The sequence below is a fragment of the Rattus norvegicus genome, chromosome 4, assembly GCF_036323735.1.
Source record: "Rattus norvegicus strain BN/NHsdMcwi chromosome 4, GRCr8, whole genome shotgun sequence".
NCBI lineage: Eukaryota > Metazoa > Chordata > Mammalia > Rodentia > Muridae > Rattus > Rattus norvegicus.
In genome coordinates this window covers 172589487-172601569 of record NC_086022.1, presented here as the reverse complement: position 1 = coordinate 172601569, position 12083 = coordinate 172589487, and positions in this window count along the sequence as shown.

Genomic DNA, 12083 nt, shown 5'->3' with positions numbered 1-12083 from the left:
GTTTGGATTGTCTCCAGACACACAATTAACAAGTCTTCCCTGCCTTCCTACAGATAATTAGATTATGGATGGAGTTAAGCATCCCACAGACACTCACCGTACGACATCATTCACGAGATGCAATGGAACAAACGAGGTCTTCATTGTCTATTGAAAGTGTCCATGAATTCTTCATTAAAACAAGAGCCTTCACGGATCTAATGTGTTTCCTTCTTTAATGAACAGCAGTTGTTAAACCCATCTGTCCCCCTGCACAACCATTTTCAAAAGTAAACTGAGGTCTGCTCATTTGTGAGGAATCTGAGGAGTCGCGACCTGTCCTCTGGTTTGGCTGGAGAGAGGCACTCAACGAGCAGCTGAACGATATCTGCTGAGGCCCAAGTACAAGCCAGTCTAACCAGTCAGTGGATTCCAGGTTCAGTGAGTGACACTGTCTCCATAATTAAGAAGGAGAATACTGAGAAAGACACCAGGAGCTTGTGAGGCAAGCACTTGACCTGTGAGCATTGTCCTAGCCAAATAAAATCGACTTTGATGTGCTGTAAATTGTATCACTGTGCTAGTAACATATGCAGCTTTTGTTTAAAAATTTCCCCACAATTCAATTTTAGCATCTGTTTGGAAGATCTGAGGTCAAGGGCTTCTCCCAGGAAATCCAATGCACACGGAAGCACATGGCCTGGCCAGGTAAACCCAGTGCAGCAACAGTGGCACAGATGGTACAGGTGTAACCACTTTCCTACTATTGAAGGCCTACTCCACATGGTGACTCTCACGTCTGACAGTGTCAACAGCGCCAAGAACCTATGACTGCATAGACCACAGACCTCAGGAGAGAAACTGCTACTATTACTCTGCTAAGTGACCATCATTTAGGATGAACTTCTAGTGGCTTATCTTCTCAAAGGTTGAGTCCATCCCCCAGCCCATTGGGGATGCTTCTTTTTGCAATATACGATGAGCAATGCAGAGACCCACAACCAATCAACACCCAGAAAACAAGTGACTGCAGCACTTGCTGTTAAGTAATACTGGATCATACCCTGTGCTCACAAGGCTCAGGGGTCACTGGAAAACGGGGAGCTGAAATGGAAGAATCAAAAGCAGTGGGGAAATGGGAAAACTGTTTTCTTGACACAATGATACAGGCTCAGCTGCATGTGTGAACTCATGGTATTGTGATATCATCCCAAAGACCTGGGTAAGATCTAGCCGGGCAAAGTCTTAACAGAAATGGGCACGAGATCATTGGGCAAGTCCCACCCCCAAATGAGAAACTATTGGTAACTGGTCGCTCTGTGGGAGAGAAGTAGAGAGCATTTTGTTCAGGGACGTGGTCCCTGAGAGGCTACCATGCTCCAATAGATGGCCCTATTCTTAGACACATATTAGCAACACTGAGTAGACTCAGCGGGTTTAGAAAAAAAGAACACATTAAATTTAGAGAGGAAAAAATGGCACAGGAATAGAGAAGGAATAGAAAGAAGAAGAATAGGGGAATGAAGTTGTTAAAACGCACCTCATGCTTCTATGAAATTTTCAAAAAATATAAAACATAGATGAAGGAAAACCAAAAGGGAGAGACAGACAGACAGAGAGAGAGAGAGAGATAGAGAGAGAGAGAGAGAGGAGAGAGAGAGAGGAGAAATCTCCACTCTGTACTGAATTAGCTGAAATGGATAAGAATGTTTGATCAAATAGGAAAAAGGAGACCTCTCACCTCCTTAGTTGCCTACTATGAAAAAAATCACATAATTTCTGCATTGATCTAGCTATTTGTATTGAGGCAATTCTGGCTAAGAATAAAATATGAAAAGAGAGAAGCAAATAGAGAAGGAAGGAACGGAGAAGAGAGGAAGAGAAGAACTCGTCGGAATGCAGAACACTTCCGTCCTGAAAGTGTGGAACCGCTGTTCTCATAAACCCATGAAGAATGGAGCCAGCTGGACGTTAATGGCTTCTCGGCCGTTCCTGGTCTTCGCTGTGCTGAGTGTACACTGGAGATTTTTCTGCAGTGGTGAGTGAGGAACACTCTTCCTTTCCAATCGTTTATGGTCGCCGAGGAACCTGCACTGTGAGCAATGGGTTGTTAGTTATATAACTCGAAATTTACATATGATTATCAACCTGATTGCCTCTCAGGTTGTCCCAAAGCACTCTCCCAGGAACTTCAATTTGTGCAAAAAAATGTTTTTAAGAAACAGTCTAAAAAATGTATGTTCCATTTTAAAATCGGGTTGCCTCCCCTGCCTTTTCGGCTATGTAAATGATGTCAAGTTGGTCATCATGATCCTCTGAAAGAGAAGGCTGAGGATGAGAACCAAAAAAGAGCAAGCGGAGGGGATAGGCAACAGCAGGGAGCCCTGTGGAAGAGTGAGCGGAAGACACTCTTCTCAGGGAGAATGACTGAACAGGTAAGGACCACGGGCTGGCCACCATCTCAGCTATTCTACTCCCGTGAGGTTGTGAAATTCTCAAGCTTCCCATCAGCCCTGAGAGAAGGAGAAGCTGTGAGCTGAGGAAGTTTAGAAATAGAGAAAAAGACAGACTGACTTAAGCTGTCATTCGTAGGTGTGGAAAAGGGCGCCTCTGGGTGTGGGTTCAGTTGAATTGTGTTAAATGAGGTTGAATGTTTACACAACCAAGATATTTGTCAATCCTGTGTCAGACCCGCACACATACAAACGATCCCTAGGAAAGCCGTTTGCAACGTCGTCCTTGTCCAGACTTTCTTCAGCCTCCAATATCCACCAGTTTTACCAACCACATAAAAGTAGAGATCGCATTAGTTTATATCTGGACTTCTACTTTTGACTGGTAATTATAGCAATCAGGAAAAGAAAGGAAAGTGGAGGGGAGAAAGAAAAAAGGGAATTTAAGGAAGGGAGAGAGATGAGGAGAGGCAGGGTCGAGGAGAGGGGCGAACAGTGGGTCTCTGTAGCCCAGGCCTTTGCCTTAGTCAGCCTACCATCTGTGGTTACTGATTGCCTGACTGTTCCGTAACTGAAAACATCTTAGTTTAGATGACAGCACTCGTGACAGAGACAGGGAGGGAAGATGGGGAAGAGAAGGAGAAAGGGAAAGACTCACCTGAATCGTGGCACTAAAATGGGTACTTGCTGATGTCTAGCAATTTCCAAAGTTTAATAGACATTCATTAGCTCCAAGAATTAGAATACACACACACACACACACACACACACACACACACACACTTTTAAGCAACAGTTGTTGTGTTGCAATACATACATTGCTCAAGTGAAGATTTTAAAAGATGTTTAGCTGACTGTGTTAATATTCCCATGAGAACTAAAAACACAAAACATAGCCACAGTACTTTCCAGTCAGGACACTCCTTCTGCTTCACATCGGAGTTAGCAGTCCTTCCCCCGTGGAGATCCATGTGGTCACCTTCTCTGTTTGTTTTTCACAGTCCCATAGTGCCTTGTATTTCTCCCCTGTGTTGTATTAATTGTTGTTTTATTTATCATTTTTAATGTAGTGATGTGTGTGAGTGTGTCTGTGTCTCTGTGTGTGTGTGTGTGTGTGTGTGTGTGTGTGTGTGTGTGTGTGAGAGAGAGAGAGAGAGAGAGAGAGAGAGAGAGAGAGAGAGAGAGAGCAGGCCACCATGAGCATTTGGACAACTTTCAGGAATCTGCTCTCTCTTTCCACCTTATTTTAAGACAGGGTCCAAACTAGCTGGACCATGAGCTTCCAGGCAATCCTCCTATCTCCACTCCTAATGTACCTGGGATGACAGACACAGGGCCACTACACTGAGCTTTGATGCAGGCTCCAAGATCAAACTCAGGTTCTCAGGCTTACACAACAAGCACCCTTACCTGCCAAGCCATCTCACTGGCCCTCTTTCTCTTTACATTGGAACAAGTTTCTCTCTCTCTCTCTCTCTCTCTCTCTCTCTCTCTCTCTCTCTCTCTCTCTCTGTGTGTATGTGTTTTTAGTACACATACATGTGCACATATGTGTGGGAGTATGCTTGCCTATGCATGCTCATGTTGAAGCCTGAGGTTGACGTCAGGCGTCGCTTATCACTTACCGTCTTTAATGATTTATTTTTGATCAGTTATTTATGTATCTGCACTTATATGTGTAAGCGAGTGTGGGCACGTGCTTGCATGAATGTGCACTTGTGCATTTGTGTGCACGTGTGGGTACCCATAGAGGCCAGAAGAAGGCAACCGATCGCCTAGAGTTGACTGTAAGACATCCAACATGGGTGTTGGAAACTGAGATCCATTCGTCCAAAACAGAAGCTGGTATTCTTAGCGTCTTTGGTGGTCTTGAAACAGGGTCTCTTCCTGGAGATTCAGGAAGTTCCGTCTTCACCGCAACTGACTGGCCAGTGACCCTCAACATCTGTCTGTCTCTGTTCCGTCACTCAGCGCTGGGGTTTCAGCTTTGCACTACATCACCCATCTTCTATGGAAGCTGGGAAAGTGAACTCAGGTCCTCTGGTTTGCACAGCTAGCCCTGTACCCACTGAGCCACCCCCATACCCAGGCTGGTCTTGACAAAGGGGCCGCAACACTAGTACTCTCACGCAAGAAGGGAACATGAGAGAGCCTGAGTCTCACAGCCTGTCTCCCAAACGTGCATCTTTGCATTTTCACAAGCATTACTCTTAATCTCATTTTTCATTCCTGTCTTGCGACCGTACGCCTTCCTATTGATCTTAGTTCTGCTGCTCGGAGACACCAATGAGGAATGCTGAGAACATTCAATAAATAAAAAATATCCATCCACTCAGTACGTGACTCCTGCTTAGGAAATCGTGCAAGTAAAATTGTGTTATTTCTGCCGCCTGTTAGTTCTCCGAGACGAAATCCTCCGCCCTGCATATGGAATTAACTCCGGGGATGGGTGGAGGTATTCTGAATTTCAGATCCCAGTCTGATTCTGAGGCCCATCACTGCCTTAGAGAAGTTGCCTTGTGTAATTATTGATTGCCTCAAACGCACTGTAATTGAAGTCACATCTCCAAGATCTCAGTTTAGATTGTAGCATTTGTGACTTCTTTCCCCCCCCCCTCTGAATGAGTAATGAATTCATCTGCATCAGTTACATCTTTTAAAAGTTCTTAAGCAGGAAAGAAATTTCCTCTACAGCACTAACTTTGCTAGGTCAGACTTAGCTAGGCACCTTGATATGCTGTGCATATTTTATTCAAACGATTCTTTGTTTAAAGAAATACACAGAGGCAGGCCCAAGAGAAGACTTTTGATCAAACAGGCAAACCAACCCAAGACTCAAAACTCTACCCTTCATTTCTATCCTATGAGGGATCGAGGCGAGTAGGAAAAAAAAATAGGTGAAAAGATTGTGTTTGTGCTCTGGTGGATATGGCTTCTACTTATTCATTCCTGACTCCCCCAAGCCATTGTTGATCTCTCTGTGAACATGAAAGGGTGGGTACGGGATTCTCCAGTAACACTAATACTTTCTGGGTCTCCTAGATGACGCGTAGAGATAGTGTTTCCAGCTATTGTGCCCATCCACGATGCAATGTTGGAGTGGATCCTGAGAAACAGCTCTAGGGCTTGCTCTCTATCAGTCTGAGTTCCGCATGAGGAGATCCCTAAGCCGGCTCCATGTGAACATCGAATATAATGGAGCGCCCACGGCACTGGCCATGTCACTCTATGGCCACATGAATTTAAGGGAGTCACCCAGTGCCTCCGAGTTAATGGATGTGTGGTTTATACCACTGCAAAGTACTAATACAGACACATCCTGTCCCTTTCACATTTATATGAATTCTTCCCTTACCCCTTGTGCCATTTTACCATGATTTCGGTGTCCTGTGCTCAACCATGGCCCGAAATTTTTAAGTGGAAACATCACAGAAACAAACAATCGGTAAGATTTAAACTCAGTTGCTTTCTGAGAATTGTGATGAGACTGCCTGCCAGTCCACCCGCCCCCGTACTGAGCACTCCCTTTTCCAACGCATCCACATTGTATAAGCTACCCTCATGCTTGTTGCACAGAAGGTGCCTTGTTTGTTAGGACAGATTGCTTCTGTGTCAGTAATACTTGTAGGTGTGAGACTAGCATTGTACTATATATGCACGTTGATATACTGAGCACAAAATAATGACACTGGTGTTATGCAGTGATCTCTCTCTCTCTCTCTCTCTCTCTCTCTCTCTCTCTCTCTCTCTCTCTCCCTCCCTCCCTCTCCCCTCACAAGGCTGCTCCGGAAGTGATACACGCAATAAACAATTGATGGAACTGCCTGGAAGTTGTTCGAGGAAACCCCAGTGACATAGCCTGGATAAGCCACTGCCCATGCTGAGGTGAGCCCTTCAGGGGTGCAGCTGCCTGAGCCGCCATTCTCCTGTAAGCACCATTCATCTCTGTTCTGTAACCCCTTAGACAGACAGGTAGAAGCAAGAGGACTTGAGTGGCTCCTAATCCAAGTTTCTCCTCTCCCCGAAGAAAAGGAAACAAGGCCACAAAGAGCTGTCAAGGACACACACAGAGCAGAACTGGATGAGAGATGGTAAGTAAGATTACCATCTTCACACCAAGCAAAGGGGCTGCGGTGGGAACCAACCATGCCAGTGCCTTAGTCTTGGGCTATCCCATTTCCAATACTTTCAAACGTTAAGTTTCTATTACTTAAGCCACTGTGTGTGGTGTGTGTGTGTGTGTGTGTGTGTGTGTGTGTGTGTGTGTGTGTGTTAGATAGTGGTATTGTAATTGTTTTGAGACAGGATTTCAGGTAGCCTAGGGTCATCTCAAAATTTATATGTGGCTGAGGCTGGCCTTGAACTCCTGATCTTCTTAAACACATAAATTCAGGCACACACAGATAATGTCTGGCTCTGCAATGCCAATGTAAACACCAATATGAGAGCATGAAACTTAAACATCAAACATAGAAATCCACAGTTCTCATCTCATGCCTCATACATGCACGTGTGCACGTGTGTGTGTGTGTGTGTGTGTGTGTATGTGTGTGTGTGTGTGTGTGTGTGATGGTGTCCAGCTCGAATAGTTTACTCATTATTTATAGTAACAGCAAGGCTTCCTAAGAGTTGACTTAATAACGTCACTTAATCCTGCCCTCTTCTTCGTGTGACTAAATGAGAACTGTGAGACCAGTCTCTAGGTCACCGTCATGAGTGATTTACTTGTCAGCCTTTCTACTTAAGCTGCCTACCTGGAGCACAGCACAATCAGTGCTAATTATCGTAGGGACTTACCGCCCAAGTAAAGAAATGTCTCCCTTGATACAAATCTATGCTACGGAAAAAGAAATTTACATTTGCTGCTTCTGAACCAAACACCCAGACTGTGAAGGAGAATACTTGACCTATAGGAGGGTAGGTGTTAAGATCCAACATGGAGGTAGGGCACTTCCAAGCTACAAAGACCTGAAGGCCCAATGCAAGTGTTGGGGTGAGTTCCCTCCCTAAGCCAAAGGCATAGAATGCATAAAGAAGCCCTGCCTAGTGTCAGGTGCACATCCCAAAGAGAGGCTCCTTTTATCCCTGGCTCTGACACTCCTCCCTGCTGAGTGCCTAAGGCCTCCAGAGATTCCTCTGGCTTTTAACTGGGTTTCTGTGTAGACAACATGGGGATTCAGAAAGGCAGTCATGGGACAAAAAGCCAAACTTCTTAGAGTCACCGGGGAACTTGTTTCAATTGCAGCGTTCTTCTTCCCAGGGCACTGCTTTCTCCACTGGCGGGGTCTCTCGGCCTCAGCACACAGGCATCGAAGCTGGATTGCGCCCTGTCGTGGCTGTGCTGTGCACCATAGAGTTTTGTAGCTTCCCTGCTTTCTAGCCGTTGGGTGTCATTCACACCACCAGGTAGTGACAACTAAAACTCCCTCAGTACACTGTTAAACGTTCCCAGAGGAGGCCAGAACGCCACCCTAGGTTGAGCACCACTCTTCTGGGGTCACAGCAAGTTGGTTTAGGGATGCAGAGGATTTTCATTAACTTCTAGTGTCTGGGGATTTTCAGAGAATCTGGTGGAGAACTTTCCTTCGACCCCGATTATGCGTGGAATTCTGAAGACTAAGAGGTCGTCCTGTTCACTCCTTGATGTCAATGCTGGGTTTCTGTTTTCTTGTTTTTCTGTGAAGCAAGAAGACAAAGAAAACCCAGAACACTCTCTGGAAAGTGGACATTCAAGGGAAGATGCAGTTAGAGACAACTTGAGCAGTAGAACCTATCTCTCTGCCTGTGAACGGGCATGGTTTAACGGCTCACAGATCTCTTTAGCTTTCTGTTCGGAGTGATTACATCCTGCTGCTCCTGTACCATCTGGAAATGGATTGCTGGAATCAAAGCACTGAGCAGAAGGACAGAGTGCTGACAGTGACCCTTGGCACTGACAGGTCAAAGGTCAGAGTAATGAGAGTGACCTGGAGCACTGAACTAAAAGTCAAGTACTAATAGTGACTTTGAGTACTGATAGTGACCTCTCGCACTGACAACCTCCTACTGTCAATCAGTGAAAACCAATAAGCAAACTTATGAAGTCTATGCTCTGGCCCCTCTGATTTCCTAAGCATGTCTGAGTCCGCAGGCTGAAGCAGGCCATGAGTGGTAGTCATCTGAGGGCGACAGAAAGTTGTCATGATTTCTCAAGATGACCGAATTCAGCCTTCATTACCACACACCGTGTCTACCCTGGTCGCTCCCTTCTTTCCTCAACCATTTCCTCCTCCCTCCAAGAGGGAGATGACTGTCGCTGACCCCTCTCAGCATCCTGACCAGTCTCTTCCCATGGACACAAGCAACTCAGCCTCCAACTGTGGCTTCCTCAGAGTTTGGTCCAAGTATGAACCATCGATGGTACTTGTTTTAAAAAAATTACATTTTCCAACACAAAGGACGATGACAAATATCTGAGTAACCTGACCTCATGTTTTATGCAGGCACTGGAATGCCACGCAGTAGTAGCCCATAAACATGTGTAATTACTATGTGTTAACTGAAACTAAGAGTATCCCCTTACAGGAATCCATGAGTCGTACCAGACATCCTATTGAACACAAATGTCTAGGAACGAACACCAAGACTCTGCTTTGTTTAACAACTTCTTGGACTATTCTAGGACACAGGAAAGTTGGAGCTTGGTGTAGACCTCAGGGATTGGCAGGCGCTGGTTAGAGCTCATCAGGTTTTCAGGTCAGAGCAAGTGCCAGGAAGAGGAGCCAAGACCGCTAGGCATCCCACCCTACCCTTGACTTTTTCGTTCAGCAAACTTCCAAACAAAGGACACCCGGATGCCACTGACACGTGAGAGGCATTGTGGGGAGATGAAGGCACACTTGGACAAATACTGGGGAACTAATGCTAGGCGTGTAAGTCTTTAAATCCCGGTGGGTGACTCCCCCACCATTGGCATTTATGGCACAAGAGCACACAAGTGTAACACAGAATTGTTTTCTTCTTGGGTCCAATGGTCTTCTTATGTTTATCCACTTACTAATTTTTCTAAATCAGCATAGAAAGTAATAGGTTTCGCCATGGCATTTTCTGTGCATGAACACCATGCTGTCTGGCCTCGTCCACCTTGCCTCTGCCCTCCCATTGTTCTCCACTCTTGCTGGACCCCTCTCTCCTTCCAAATAGTGACCTCTTTCTCTCTCATGTCGTATGTATCCCATTGCTGTCCCTTATTTATTTCCATCTTTCCTACCTTAAGGTCTCTTTCTCTCCCTTCAACGCTCCCTCTCTGCTTCTGTGACAAAGGCCTCACACACCTATACTAGCGTACACACACACACACACATACACACACATGTACATGCACTCATTCACACATGTACACATGCACACACACATACACACACGTGTATAAGCACTCATGCACACACATACACACACATGTACATGCACTCATTCACACACACATACACACACATGTACATGCACTCATTCACACATGTACACATGCACACACACATACACACACATGTACATGCACTCATTCACACACACATACACACACATGTACATGCACTCATTCACACATGTACACATGCACACACACATACACACACGTGTATATGCACTCATGCACACACATACACACACATGTACATGCACTCATTCACACATGTACACATGCACACACACATACACACACATGTATATGCACTCATGCACACACATACACACACATGTACATGCACTCATTCACACACACATACACACACATGTACATGCACTCATTCACACATGCACACACATACACACATGTACATGCACTCATTCACACACACATACACACACATGTACATGCACTCATTCACACATGTACACACGCACACACACATGTATATGCACTTATGCACATACACATACACACATGTACATGCATTCATTCATACATTTACACAGGCATACATACATACACACATGTACATGCACTCATTCACACATGTACACATGCATACATACATACACACACATGTACATGCACTCATTCACACACACACACACATACACATATGCCTACACATGCCCATAGACATATACATACACACACATGCACCCACAGGCACACACACATGCAAACACATGCACACACAGGCACACACACATGCAAACACATGCACAAATGCATACATGCATGTAAGTCCAGAGTCCACATCTGAGACAGCAGCACATGCAGTATTTGTCTTCCTGGATCTGGCTCATTCTCCTTCACATAATGATTTCCAGTTGCATCTCCTTCCTTGTGATCCTCACTTCTCATCTCTTTAAATCCCAATGTATGTATGAACCATGTTTGCTTAATCCAGTGACATAAAAGGCAGCAGAGCGCATCATTTGCTGCATGCAGAATCCTGAGCAGGTGGATTTCTTTCTATAAAAATATAGTCAATAAAAGCTTTCACTTAGCTGTCCAAAACCCACTTACAAGAGAAAAGCCCTGGTTATAAATACTCATTGGTTTATTTTCTCCAACAATCAAACTTTTGGGCAGTTTGGAATCCACCAAGCCAGAACTCATGGGATCCTTTGCATCCTACTCAGAGTTTGAATCAGGCGCGGCAGAGTTAACGATCATGTAGGCTGACGGTATTCTTGGTAGTCATTCAGTCACTCATTCATGCTAAGCTGTATGCATTGAGACATGGATCTGGTACGGCACAGACACAATACCAACAGCCAAGTCAGCTTCCTCCACTGAGCAGTGCTAATTAGTGGTAGTTGGTGCTCCTGAGGGAGCACAAATGTTCTCCCTATAGGTGAGTCCTGGTACTGGGCTCTCAGCAGGAGCATGCGCAGAATCACAAGACTGCTTGCAGGGCCCGGTTTTCAGTTACAAACAAGTTTGTTGCATTCCCTAAATAGACATAAAATAGTTGGGAGTGGAAGGATGGAATTAGAGGAACAGACTTCTTCTGGAATCTAGTAGACTCTCTTCAGAGAGGGAAAGATTTGGTTTCCTGTAGTGGACGCGTTTCCAGCCCTCACTAAAGAGCAACCGCCATAAATTGAGCTGCCCCTTCGCCTCGGTCTGACTCCTACGCTGTGGTGTGATGGATGTCACAAAGCTGCTTTGTCCCTGCATTGCACGGGGCTTCAGCTATTTTCATTCCCTCCCGTCTCCATAAATCCCAAGAATTCGTCAAGTACCTCTGTTACTTTCTTTTTAAATGATACCACTTCTCTGGTCTTTGGGGCCACTCATTAGCAAAGCTGAGTGTATTTCTCTACGTTGGACATTCACAGAGGGGCAGTTAATGCAGTTAAATAATTCCCATCAACCCTGCGTAGATAATAAAATGGAAATAGTATTAAATCCTTCCATTTCCCATTTTAACTAGGCCAAAGATCTTTTTGAAGATTTGAAATCTTTTTCTAACTTCTCATTGCTTCCCAAGTCCTTATCCAACTTTTCCTGCCTCTAACCACTGGGTCCACATAAAATATCATTTAAGATTCTCAAGGAATCTGAAGGAAATAGGATTATCCTATCTTGTCAACAAGGCCGCGAGCATTAGAGACACAGCATGTTTGTCAAACGTCACTAAGCAATGGGCTTGACTACCGTCTGCCAACATTAGCGCCAATAGCCAGGCAGGGTGC